Source organism: Pseudophryne corroboree, unplaced genomic scaffold (genome assembly GCF_028390025.1).
Source record: "Pseudophryne corroboree isolate aPseCor3 unplaced genomic scaffold, aPseCor3.hap2 scaffold_476, whole genome shotgun sequence".
NCBI lineage: Eukaryota > Metazoa > Chordata > Amphibia > Anura > Myobatrachidae > Pseudophryne > Pseudophryne corroboree.
The window spans coordinates 250001-263601 of record NW_026970088.1 but is presented as its reverse complement, the minus strand read 5'-3'; the positions used below and the strand labels follow the sequence as shown (position 1 = coordinate 263601).

The 13601-nt window shown below is 50.5% G+C and overlaps 1 long non-coding RNA gene across 1 annotated transcript in view; it reads right to left on the bottom strand.

Annotated features, from left to right (window-relative positions):
* Positions 1 to 466: 466 nt before the first annotated feature.
* The window catches only part of LOC135028450 (uncharacterized), a 16514-nt gene continuing 3379 nt past the window's right edge, over positions 467 to 13601 (bottom strand). Inside the window, exons 2-3 of the long non-coding RNA XR_010224756.1 lie at positions 13345 to 13398; positions 467 to 794 (exon numbers count right to left, since the gene is read on the bottom strand). This is a non-coding gene — a long non-coding RNA (uncharacterized LOC135028450). The remainder of the gene's footprint in view (positions 795 to 13344; positions 13399 to 13601) is intronic.

Sequence of the window (13601 nt, the reverse complement as noted above, 5' to 3'; positions counted from 1 at the left end):
GTAGATGACTGAGGCCGGTATGACAGAGAGATAGTGGGTGACTGAGACAGGGGTGACAGGTAGAGTTGGTGACTGAGGCAGGGGCGACAGGGAAATAGTGGGTGACTGAGGCAGGGATGACAGGGAAATAGTGGGTGACTGAGGCAGGAGAGACAAGGAGATAGTGGGTGACTGAGGCAGGGGTGACAGGGAGACAGTGGGTGACTGGGGTGGTCTTCTGTTAGCCGGTGGCCGGACTCCAAACGATCAACATACTGGCGCCGGAATCCCGACCGCCGGCATACCGACATCTTTTCTCCCTCTTGGGGGTCCATGAGCGCCCTGGAGAAAGTATAGATAGCATGGCGAGCCACCGTGCTCATTTGCGCTTGCCCGGGTGTAGCAGGGTATGCTGGCGGCCGGGCTCCCGTCGACCAGCATACTGGCGCCGGAATCCCGACCGCCGGCATACCGACAGCTGGGCAAGCGCAAATGAGCCCCTTGCGGGCTCGCCATGCTGCGGGCACGGTGGCTCGCCACGCTATCTATACTTTGACTGAGACAGGGCTGACAGGGAGATAGTGGGTGACAGGTATAGAGTGACTAAGGCAGAGGTGCAGAAAGATGGCGGCCGCAGTGTGCGACCCTGTCCCAGTGGTTTCCCTCCCTGGGTCCCCACTCACCTCACACTGTGATCCAGGCTCTCTCTTTAAGCAGTGCAGCAGGTGTGCGAGCACACCTCGGGAGGACATGAGAAGGCAGCAGCAGCACCCTCCACATATGGTACTCTCCGCGATGTAATGGTCAGGCCGGCCCTGTATATACACTCACATAGTAAAAGACAAACATATAGCAAAACATACATACACACATATGACAAAACACACAAACAGCTAAACACACATAGCAAAAAAGGAGATTTTACTCACCGGTAAATCTATTTCTCGTAGTCCGTAGTGGATGCTGGGGACTCCGTAAGGACCATAGGGAATAGACTGGCTCCGCAGGAGATAGGGCACTCTAGAAAAGAATTAGGTCTACTGGTGTTCACTGGCTCCTCCCTCTATGTCCATCCTCCAGACCTCAGTTAAGGAAACTGTGCCCGGACAAGCTAACATTACAAGGAAAGGATTTTGGAATCCAGGGTAAGACTCATACCAGCCACACCAATCACACCGTATAACTTGTGATAACCAAATACAGTTAACAGTATGAACAATACAAAACATCAGATAACCTGATGTAACATAACATAACCCTTTGTTAAGCAATAACTATATACAGTATTGCAGAAGAAGTCTGCACTTGGGACGGGCGCCCAGCATCCACTACGGACTACGAGAAATAGATTCTTATTTTCTCTAATGTTCTAAGTGGATGCTGGGGACTCCGTAAGGACCATGTGGATTATACCAAAGCACCCAAACGGGCGGGAGAGTGCGGATGACTCTGCAGCACCGAATGAGCAAACTCAAGGTCCTCCTCAGCTAGGGTATCAAACCTGTAGAACTTTGCAAATGTCTTTGATCCCGACCAAGTAGCAGCTCGGTAAAGTTGTAATGCCAAGACCCCTCGGGCAGCCGCCCAAGAAGAAGCCCACCTTACTTGTGGAATGGGCCTTTACTGATTTCGGAGGCGGCAATCCAGCCGCAGAATGAGCCTGCTGAATCGTGTTACAGATCCAGCGAGCAATAGTCTGCTTTGAAGCAGGAGCACCCAACTTATTGGATGCATACAGGATAAACAGCGACTCCATTTTCCTGACCTTGGCCGTTCTGGTCACATAAATCTTCAAAGCCCGCACTACATCTAGTAACTCGGAATCCTCCAAGTCCCCTGTAGCCACAGGCACCACAATAGGTTGGTTCATATGAAATGATGACACCACCTTGGGCAGAAATTGTGGACGGGTCCGCAATTCTGCCCTGTCCATATGAAAAACCAGATAGGGGCTTTTATGTGACAAAGCCGCCAATTCCGACACATGCCTGGCTGAGGCCAGAGCCAGCAGCATAACCACCTTCCACGTGAGATATTTTAACTCCACAGTTTTTAGTGGTTCAAACCAGTGTGATTTTAGGAAACCCAACACCACGTTAAGATCCCAAGGTGCCACTGGAGGCACAAACGGGGGCTGTATATGCAGCACTCCCTTCACAAAGGTCTGAACTTCAGGAAGAGCTGCCAGTTCTTTTTGAAAGAAAATGGATAGGGCCGAAATCTGGACCTTAATGGATCCCAATTTTAGGCCCAAAGACACTCCGGATTGTAGGAAATGAAGGAACCGGCCCAGCTGGAATTCCTCTGTAGGAGCCCTCCGGGCTTCACACCAAGCAACATATTTTCGCCATATACGGTGATAATGCTTAGACGTTACAACCTTCCGAGCCTTTATAAGCGTAGGAATAACCTCATCCGGAATCCCCTTTTCTGCTAGGATCCGGCGTTCAACCGCCATGCCGTCAAACGCAGCCACGGTAAGTCTTGGAACAGACAGGGCCCCTGTTGTAACAGATCCTGTCTTAAGGGCAGAGAACATGGGTCCTCTGTGAGCATTTCTTGCAGATCCGGATACCAAACTCTTCTTGGCCAATCCGGAACAATGAGAATTGTTCTCACTCCTCTTCTTCTTATGATTCTCTGTACCTTGGGTATGAGAGGAAGAGGGGGAAACACATAAACCGACTGGAACACAAACGGTGTCACTAGTGCGTCCACAGCTATCGCCTGAGGGTCCCTTGACCTGGCGCAATACCGCTGTAACTTTTTGTTTAGACGGGACGCCATCATGTCCACTTGTGGCAGTTCCCACCGGTCTGACACCTGTGTGAAGACTTCTGGATGAAGTACCCATTCTCCGGGGTGGAGGTCGTGCCTGCTGAGGAAGTCTGCTTCCCAGTTGTCCACTCCCGGGATAAACACTGCTGACAGTGCTCTTACATGATTCTCCTCCCAACGAAGAATCCTGGTGGCTTCTGTCATCGCCACCCTGCTCCTTGTGCCGCCTTGACGGTTTACATGAGCCACTGCGGTGATGTCTGATTGAATCAGCACCGATTTGTCTCGAAGCAGGTTTACTGCCTGACTTAGGGCGTTGTATATGGCCCTTATTTCCAGGATGTTTATGGGCAGACAAGTCTACTGACTTGACCACAGGCCTTGGAAATTTCTTCCCTGCGTGACTGCTCCCCACCCTCGGAGGCTCGCATCCGTGGACACAAGGACCCAGTCCTGAATGCCGAATCTTCGGCCCTCGAGAAGGTGAGCACTCTGCAGAAACCACAGCAGAGACACCCTTGCCCTGGGGGATAGGGTGATCAGCCGCTGCATCTGTAGATGTGATCCGGACCACTTGTTCAACAGATCCCATTGAAAGGTCCTCGCATGGAACCTGCCGAAGGGAATGGCCTCGTATGATGCCACCATCTTTCCCAGGACTCGCGTGCATTGATGCACTGACACCTGTCTTTGTTTTAATAAGTCTCTGACTAAGGTCATGAGCTCCTGAGCCTACTCAGTCGGGAGATAAACCCTCTTCTGGTCTGTGTCCAGAATCATGCCCAGGAAGGGCAGACGAGTCGTAGGGATCAACTGCGACATTGGGATATTCAGAACCCAGCCGTGTTGCTGTAACACCTCCTGAGAGCGTGCTACACTGATCAGCAACTGTTCGCTGGACCTCGCCTTTATAAGGAGATCGTCCAAGTACGGGATAATTGTGATTCCTTGCTTTCGCAGGATCACCATCATTTCAGCCATTACCGTGGTAAATATTCTCGGTGCCATGGAGAGACCAAACGACAACGTCTGGAATTGGTAGTGACAATCCTGTACCACCAACCTGAGGTATTCCTGATGAGGTGGATAAATCGGGACATGCAGGTAAGCATCCTTTATGTCCAGCGACACCATAAAATCCCCTTCTTCCAGGCTCGCAATGACTGCTCTCAGCGATTCCATCTTGAACTTGAACCTTTTCAGGTAAACGTTCAGGGATTTTAAGTTCAAAATGGGCCTGACCAAACCGTCCGGTTTCGGTACCACAAACATTGTGGAATAATACCCTCTCCCCCGTTGAAGGGGGGGGGGGGACCTCCACCACCACCTGCTGGAGATACAATTTGTGAATCGCAGTTACCACCAACTCCTTTTCTATGGGGGACGTTGGCAGAGCCGATTTGAGGAAGCGGCGAGGGGTATCTCTTCAAATTCCAGCCCGTACCCCTGGGATACTATCTGTATAACCCAGGGATCCGCCTGTGAGCGAACCCACTGGTGGCTGAAATTTCGGAGACGCGCCCCCCACCGACCCTGGCTCCACCTGTGGAGCCCCAGCGTCATGCGGTGTACTTAGTTGAAGCCGGGGAGGACTTCTGTTCCTGGGAACTAGCTGTGTTATGCAGCTTCCTTACTCTACCCTTGCCTCTGGCAAGAAAGGACGCACCTCGGACTTTCTTACCCTTCTGTGAACGAAAGGACTGCATTTGATAATACGATGCTTTCTTAGGTTGTGATGGAATAAATGGTAGAAAATTTGACTTTCCAGCCGTAGCTGTGGCCACTAAGTCCGACAGACCTTCCCCAAATAATTCCACACCCTTGTAAGGCAAAACCTCCATGTGCCGCTTAGAGTCGGCATCACCTGTCCATTGTCGAGTCCACAGGCCCCTTCTGGCTGAAATCGACATAGCATTTATCCTAGAGCTCAGCATGGCAATGTCCCTCTGAGCATCCCTCATATACAGGACAGTGTCTTTTATATGCCCCAGTGTCAGTAATATAGTATCCTTGTCCAGGGTTTCCATCTCTTCAGATAACATATCTGCCCATGCTGCTACAGCACTACACATCCATGCCGACGCAATGGCCGGTCTAAGCACGGTACCCGAATGTGTGTATATGGACCTTAGGATAGCTTCCTGCTTTCTATCTGCAGGATCTTTTAAGGCTGCCGTATCCTGTGACGGTAGCGCCACCTGTTTAGACAAGCGTGTCAACGCTTTGTCTACCCTCGGGGCGGATTCCCAGCGTAACCTGTCCGATGGCGGGAAGGGGTACGCCATTAGCATCCTTTTGGGGATCAGCAGTTTCTTATCTGGTGATTCCCACGATTTCTCACATAACTCATTTAATTCATGAGACGGGGGAAAGGTCACCACTTGTCTCTTTTCCCCAAACATATTATCTCTCTTCTCAGGGACAGGGCTTTCCTCAGAGATGTGTAACACCTCCTTCATAGCTATAATCATATATCTTATAGCTTTGGCCATTTTAGGTTGTAATCTGGCCTCCTCATCATCGACGCTAGAGTCAGACTCCGTGTCGATATCTGTGTCAACAACCTGGGATAGTGGACGCTTTTGAGACCCTGACGGCCCCTGCGTAGCAAGATCAGACTGTCCCAAGGCTTCTGCTTTATCTAGCCTTTTATGTAAGGAATTAACATTCTCATTTAAAACCTTCCACATATCCATCGAATCCGGTGTCGGCACCGGCTGCGGCGACACCACACTCATTTCCTCCCGCTCCGCCTCCACATAGCCTTCCTCGTCAAACATGTCGACACACGCGTACCGACACACCATACACACAGAGGAAGCTCTTTTGAAGACAATTCCCCCACCAGGCCCCTCGGAGAGACAGAGAGAGAGTTTGCCAGCACACACCCCAGCGCTATATGACCCAGGAAAAAACACAGTAACTCAGTGTTTACCCAGTAGCTGCTGTATTATCTGTTTTGCGCCTAAATTTATGTGCCCCCCCCTCTTTTTTCACCCCTCAACCGTGATTCTGCAGGGGAGAGTCTGGGGAGCTTCCTTCCAGCGGAGCTGTGAAGAGAAAATTACGCTGGTGAGTGCTGAGGAAGAAGCCCCGCCCCCTTCTTGGTGGCTTTCTGTCCCGCGATTTTGTGTGAAAAAAATGGCGGGGGCTCATGCAGACATACAGTGCCTACCTGTATGTCTGCTTACTTTTGCCAAAGGTACCTTATTGCTGCCCAGGGCGCCCCCCCCTGCGCCCTGCACCCTACAGTGACCGGAGTGTGTGGTGTGCTGTGGGAGCAATGGCGCACAGCTGCAGTGCTGTGCGCTACCTTGTTTGAAGACTGAAGTCTTCTGCCGCCGATTTCTTCATCTACGCCGTGCTTCTTGCTTCTGGCTCTGCGACGGGGACGGCGGCGTGGCTCTGGGATCGGACCGCCAATGGTTAGTACCTGTGTTCGATCCCTCTGGAGCTAATGGTGTCCAGTAGCCTAAGAAGCGCAACATATCCCGCAGTTGGTAAGGTTTGCTTCTCTCCCCTCAGTCCCACGTAGCAGAAAGTCTGTTGCCAGCAGAAGCTCTCTGAAAATAAAAAACCTAACAAAATACTTTTCTTTCTCAGCAAGCTCTGGAGAGCTCACTAAGGTGCACCCTTCTCGTTCGGGCACAGATTCTAACTGAGGTCTGGAGGAGGGACATAGAGGGAGGAGCCAGTGCACACCAGTAGACCTAATTCTTTTCTAGAGTGCCCTATCTCCTGCGGAGCCCGTCTATTCCCCATTGTCCTTACGAAGTCCCCAGATCCACTTAGGACGTTAGAGAAAATGGATTTTAATACCTACCGGTAAATCCTTTTCTCTTAGTCCGTAGAGGATGCTGGGAACTCCAAAAGGACCATGGGGTATAGACGGGATCCGCAGGAGACATGGGCACTTTAAGACTTCAAATGGGTGTGAACTGGCTCCTCCCTCTATGCTCCTCCTCCAGACCTCAGTTATAGGAACTGTGCCCAGGGAGACGGACATTTTGAGGAAACGGATTTTTGTTAACTAAGGGTGAGATACATACCAGCTCACACCACAACACACCGTACAACATGGCTTTTAACCAAATACCAGTTAACGGAATGAACCAAAATCAGCAACAGGCTGATCACAACTGAAACAGAACTTTTGTGTAACATAAGCAATAACTATAACAAGAACTGCAGATAGTGGAGGTCATTCCGAGTTGTACGCTCGCAAGCTGCTTTTAGCAGCATTACACACGCTAAGCCGCCGCCTACTGGGAGTGAATCTTAGCTTCTTAGAATTGCGAACGACGGATTCGCAATATTGCGATTAGCACACTTCTTAGCAGTTTCTGAGTAGCTCGAGACTTACTCTGCCATTGCGATCAGTTCAGTCAGTATCGTACCTGTTTGACGTCACAAATACGCCCAGCGTTCGCCCAGGCACTCCCCCGTTTCTCCAGCCACTCCCGCGTTTTTAAAAAATACGTCAGCGTTTTTTCACACACACCCATAAAACGCTCAGTTTCCGCCCAGTAACACCCACTTCCTGTCAATCACACTCCGATCATCAGAACGAAGAAAAATCCTCGTAATGCCGTGAGTAAAATACCTAACTGCATAGCAAAATTACTTGGCGCAGTCACACTGCGGACATTGTGCATGCGCGTTAGCGACTGATCGCTTCGTTGCGGAAAAAAACAACGAGCGATCAACTCGGAATGACCCCCAAAGTCCGCACTGGGACGGGCGCCCAGCATGCTCTATGGACTAAGAGAAAAGGATTTACCGGTAGGTATTAAAATCCTATTTTCTCCTATGTCCTAGAGGATGCTGGGGACTCCAAAAGGACCATGGGGATTATACCAAAGCTCCAGAACGGGCGGGAGAGTGCGGATGACTCTGCAGCACCGATTGAGCAAACATGAGGTCCTCATCAGCCAGGGTATCAAACTTGTAGAATTTTGCAAAAGTGTTTGAACCCGACCAAGTAGCTACTCGGCAAAGCTATAACGCCGAGACCCCTCGGGCAGCCGCCCAAGATGAGCCCACCTTTCTGGTATGATTTGGCATGGTCAGCGCGCTCTGGGGGGGATATAAGGGAAAAATGGGAATATAGGGTATTGCGGGATGGGAGTGGTACTTGGATAAGTGATTGTGTTGACTGTTTGCGCCTGATTGTAGGTTTTGCACCAATGATCAATCTGATATGGTTTCTATCTGAACTCTTTATTTGTAAATTAGATATGATTAGGTCAGCATCCTAATTTCAATATTGTGTTTGGTCCTTGTCCCACAGTTCCTTCACCACTGTCAGGTGTGTCCTGCAGACTACCCTTTGCAAGGTATACCTTCCTATTGGTATACCGATTGGACCCCAGCTCAGGTAAATGTCAAGTGTACCCTGTGGGTCACCTTTACCATAGGTGTGGTGGATGCCTATGTGCCCTCTGAACTGCGTCCTATTTGAATGTTTGGGGTATGACTAGTGCGGCGTCCCGCCTGTCAGTCCCCTCTTATGTGCGGCTCTGGGTTGTGTGGTCATAGGCTGTGTGTTTTACACTTACCGCCGGGGGCAGGTAACTACCTGCCGCCGGTGACCGCGTCTCTTCCTTCCACAACCTCAGGCCTGGTCCTCTGTGTCCGCGTCCTCCGTCTCCTTCAGTCCGCCGCGTCTTCCTTCTCCTTCAGTCCGCGCGCTTCTCCTGCAGCAGCCGGTCTCCTCCGTTCCCGGGTCCCGTTCTGTCACTTCACCGATGGCCCTTCACCGATTTCGGTAACGGCAATCCAGCCATAGAATGCGCATGCTGAATCGTATTACATATCCAACGTGCAATAGTCTGTTTAGAAGCAGGAGCCCCAATCTTGTTGGGAGCATACAGGACAAACAGTGCCTCTGTTTTCCTAATACGAGCTATTCTGGCGACATAAATCTTCAAAGCTCTGACTACATCGAGAGAATTTGAATCAGCCAAAGCTTCAGTAGCCACAAGCACCACAATAGGTTGGTACATGTGAAATGAAGAAACCACCTTTGGTAGAAATTGTTGACGAGTTCGTAATTCCGCTCTATCCACATGGCAGATCAAATAGGGACTCTTGTGAGACAAGGCCACTAATTCTTGCGGATGCCAAGGCCAATAGCAAGACCACTTTCCAAGTGAGGAATTTTAACTCAACCTTCTGTAAAGGTTCAAACCAATGTGACATAAGGAACTGCAACACCACGTTAAGGTCCCATGGTGCCACCGGGGGCACAAATGGAGGTTGGATGTGCAGCACACCCTTCACGAAAGTCTGAACTTCCGGAAGGGAGGCCAATTCTTTTTGAAAGGAAATCGATAAGGCCGAAATATGGACTTTAATGGAGCCCAACTTTAGGCCCGCATCCACACTGGCCTGCAAAAAATGTAGAAAACGACCCAGCTAAAATTCTTCCGTAAGAGCCTTCTTGGCTTCACACCAAGACACGTATTTTCTCCAAATACAGTGATAATGCTTCGTCGTTACCTCCTTTCTTGATTTAAGCAGTGTAGGGATGACTTCACCGGGAATACCCTTCCGGGCTAAGATCTGGCGTTCAACCGCCATGCCGTCAAACGCAACCGGCCCTTGCTGTAACAGATCCTCTCTTAGAGGAAGAGGCCAGGGATCTGCTATGAGCAGTTCCTGAAGATCCGGATACCAGGCCCTCCGTGGCCAATCTGGAACAAAGAGTATCGCCTGAACCCCTGTTCTTCTTATGAGGCTTATCACCTTTGGAATGAGTGGTAGTGGAGGAAACACATAGAACGACTGAAACACCCAGGGCGTCACCAGGGCGTCCACCGCACTGGCTTAAGGGTCCCTCAACCTGGAACAATATCTCTGAAGTTTCTTGTTGAGGCGAGACGCCATCATGTCTATTTGAGGAATTCCCCAATGACTTGTCACTTCTGCAAAGACCTCTTGATGAAGACCCCACTCTCCAGATGGAGATCGTGTCTGCTGAGGAAATCTGCTTTCCAGTTGTCCACGCCTCGAATGAAGACCGCCGAGAGAGCGCCTGTATGTTTTTCCGCCCAGCGGAGAACTCTTGTGGCCTCCGCCATCGCTGCTCTGCTTCTTGTTCCGCCTTGGTGGTTTATGTACGCCACTGCTGTTATGTTGTCCAACAGGAGATGTTCCGCTTGTAGAAGGCCGTTGTAGATGGCTCTTAATTCCAGAATGTTTATGTGCAGACAAGCTTCCTGGCTTGACCATTTTCCATGGAAAATTTCCCTCTGTGTGACCGCTCCCCAGCCTCGGAGACTTGCATCCGTGGTCACCAGGATCCAATCCTGGATCCCGAACCTGCGTCCCCCTAGGAGGTGAGAACTTTGGAGCCACCACAGGAGAGAAACTCTGTTCCTGGAAGATAGGCTTGTTTTCCAGTGCATGTGCAGGTGAGACCCGGACCACTTGTCCAACAGGTTCCACTGAAACACCCTGGCATGGAACCTGCCAAACGGAATGGCCTCGTAGGCCGCCACCATCTTCCCCAGCACCTGAGTACATTGATGAATCGACACTCTTGCCGGTTTCAGAATCCCTTTGACCATGTTCTGGATTTCCAGAGCTTTTTCCACCGGGAGAAAAACTCTCTGCAGGTCCGTGTCCAGAATCATGCCCAAGAATGACAGCCGTGTTGTCGGAACCAACTGTGACTTTGGCAAATTCAGGAGCCAACCATGTTGTTGCAGCACTGTCAGGGAGAGCGCAACGTTTCTTAGTAACTGCTCCTTTGATCTCGCCTTTATCAGGAGATCGTCCAAGTACGGGATAATTGTGACACCGTGCTTTCGCAGGAGCACCATCATTTCCGCCATTACTTTAGTGAAAATCCTCGGAGCCATGGAAAGCCCAAACGGCAACGTCTGAAATTGGTAATGACAATCCTGAACAGCAAACCTCAGGTAAGATTGATGTGGAGTATATATGTGGACATGTAGGTAAACATCGACTGACACCATAAAATCCCCCCTTCCAGACTGGATATCACTGCTCGGAGAGATTCCATTTTGAATTTGAATCTTTCAAATACAGATTGAGGGATTTTAAGTTCAGAATCGGTCTGACCGAGCCATCCGGCTTTGGGACCACGAACAGGCGTGAATAAAACCCTTCTCCCCGTTGTGACGGGGGTACCGCGACAATGACTTGTTGTTGACATAGCTTTTGTATTGCAGCGCACACTACTTCCCTTTCCAGAAGAGAAGCTGGCAAGACCGATTTGAAAAATCGGTGAGGGGGCACGTCTTGAAACTCCAGTTTGTACCCTTGGGTCACAATTTCCAGCACCCAAGGATCCATGCCTGAGTGAGCCCAGATCCGACTGAAGAGCTGAAGACGTGCCCCCACTGGTGCGGACTCCCGCAGCGAATCCCCAGCGTCATGCGGTGGACTTGGTAGAAGCCAGGGAGGACTTCTTCTCCTGGGGGCTTGCCACAGCCGGCGATCTTTTTCCCCTTCCCTTACCTCTAGCGGCAAGGAAGGAGGACCCTCGTCCTTTTTTGAATTTATTAGACCGAAAGGACTGCATCTGATACTGAGGCGTTTTCTTTTGCTGTGGAGGGACAAAAGGTAGAAAAGATGACTTACCCGCAGTAGCTGTAGATACCAGGTCCGCGAGGCCTTCACCAAACAAAACGCCACCTTTATAGGGCAGAGCCTACATAGCCTTTTTAGAGTCAGCATCACCATTCCATTGATGAGTCCACAACGCTCTCCTAGCTGAGATTGCCATGGCATTGGCCCTTGATCCCAAGAGGCCAATATCTCTCGCAGCCTCCTTTAAATAGACCGCTGCGTCCCTAATATGACCCAGCTTCAAATGCACGCTATCCCTATCCATGGTGTCTATTTCAGATGACAAGGTATCTGCCCACTTTTCAATAGCGCTACTCACCCATGCCGATGCCACGGCCGGCCTGAGCAGCATACCCATAGTGACATAAATAGATTTCAAGGTAGTTTCCTGCTTACGATCCGCAGGATCCTTTAGGGCTGCAGTGTCAGGGGACGGTAGCACCACCTTCTTGGACAACCGTGCTAGAGCTTTGTCCACTGTGGGTGTTGACTCCCACCTTACCCTATCCTCAGAGGGAAAAGTATATGCCATAGAAATTCTCTTGGGAATCAGTAACTTTTTATCAGGAGTTTCCCAAGCCCTTTCAAAAAGAGTATTCAGTTCATGAGAGGGAGGAAATGTTACCTCAGGTTTCTTTCCCTTATACATACAGACCCTTGTCTCAGGGATATGTAATACGTCCCTTATTGCCACAATCATGTACTGAATGCTCTTAGCCAGTTTAGGATTCAATTTGACATCACTATAGTCGACACTGGAGTCCGAATCCGTGGCTGTATCTGTGTCTGCTATCTGGGTAAACGAACATTTCTGTGACCCCGAGGGGGTCTGAGTTTGTGACAAAACATCTCCCATTGATTGTCTCCATGCTTGGTTCTGAGACTCAGATTTGTCTAATCTTTTATGCAACAAAGCCACACATGCATTTAAGACACTCCAGATATCTACCCAATCAGCAGTCGGCGGTGCGGACAGATTTACTCCCACATTCTGTTCCGCCCCCACACCAGCTTCCTCCTGGGAAGAGCATTCAGCCTCAGACATGTCGACACACACGTACCGACACCCACTAACACACTGGGCTATAGGGGACAGACCCACAGTAAGGTCCTTCAGAGAGAAAGTATGCCAGCTGACGACCAGCGCCTCACCCGGTCTGAAGGAATATACAATGTCCCAGACCTAGCAGCACTTTTATATATAAATATATACAACACCAAATTTGGTGTGCACCGCCCCTGTTTTTGCACCCTGTTACTTGTGACAGAAGTGAAGGGCCATGACCAGCTTGCTGTGAAGAGAAAATGGCGCTGATTAGAGCTGGAGGACGAAGCCCCGCCCCCTAAATGGCGCGCTAGTATCCCCCTTTTATTTATACTGGCGGGGGTCTGTATACAGTGCCTATGCACTGTATACTGCTGTGCCTGTCCTTAAAAGAGGGTTAATTGCTGCCCAGGGCGCCCCCCCTGCGCCCTGCACCCATTTAGTGCCGCTTGTGTGTGGGAGGAATGGCGTGCAGCGTGACCGCTGCGTGATACCTCCGAAGATCTGAAGTCTTCTGCCGCCTTCACTGAAGTCTTCTTTGCTTATGTTACTCACCCGGCTTCTTTCTTCAGGCTCTGTGAGGGGGGCAGCGGCGCGGCTCCACGATGCAGGGAGCCTGTTGCCAATAGTGCTCCCTGAAAATAATAAACCTAACAAAAGTCTTTTCTAGAGAAACTCTGTAGAGTTCCCCTAGTGTGTGTCCAGTCTCTCTGGGCACAGAATCTAACTGAGGCATAGAGGGAGGAGCCAGTTCACACCCATTTAAAGTCTTAAAGTGCCCATGTCTCCTGCGGATCCCGTCTATACCCCATGGTCCTTTTGGAGTCCTCAGCATCCTCTAGGACATATTAGAGAGAGAGAGAGAGAGAGAGAGAGAGAGAGAGAGAGAGAGAGAGAGAGAGAGAGAGAGAGAGAGAGAGAGAGAGAGAGAGATAAATACTTACCATCTCTCCTCGCTGGCAGTCAGGCTCCTCGTGGTGGCAGATCCCGGGCAGCTGCTGGGAAGAAGGAGGAGGAGGGAGGGGGACAGGAGCCGCTGCAGCGCTATGTAATTGGTAGTAGACCGCTGCAGCAGTCCCCTCTCCTTCCGTATTGGCTGGCCGCTGCTGTGAATGCTGGGATGAGGGAAGCGCATCCCAGCATTCACAGCAGCGCCGGGCAGCCAATGCTGAAGGAGAGGGGACTGCTGCAGTGGCGCTTA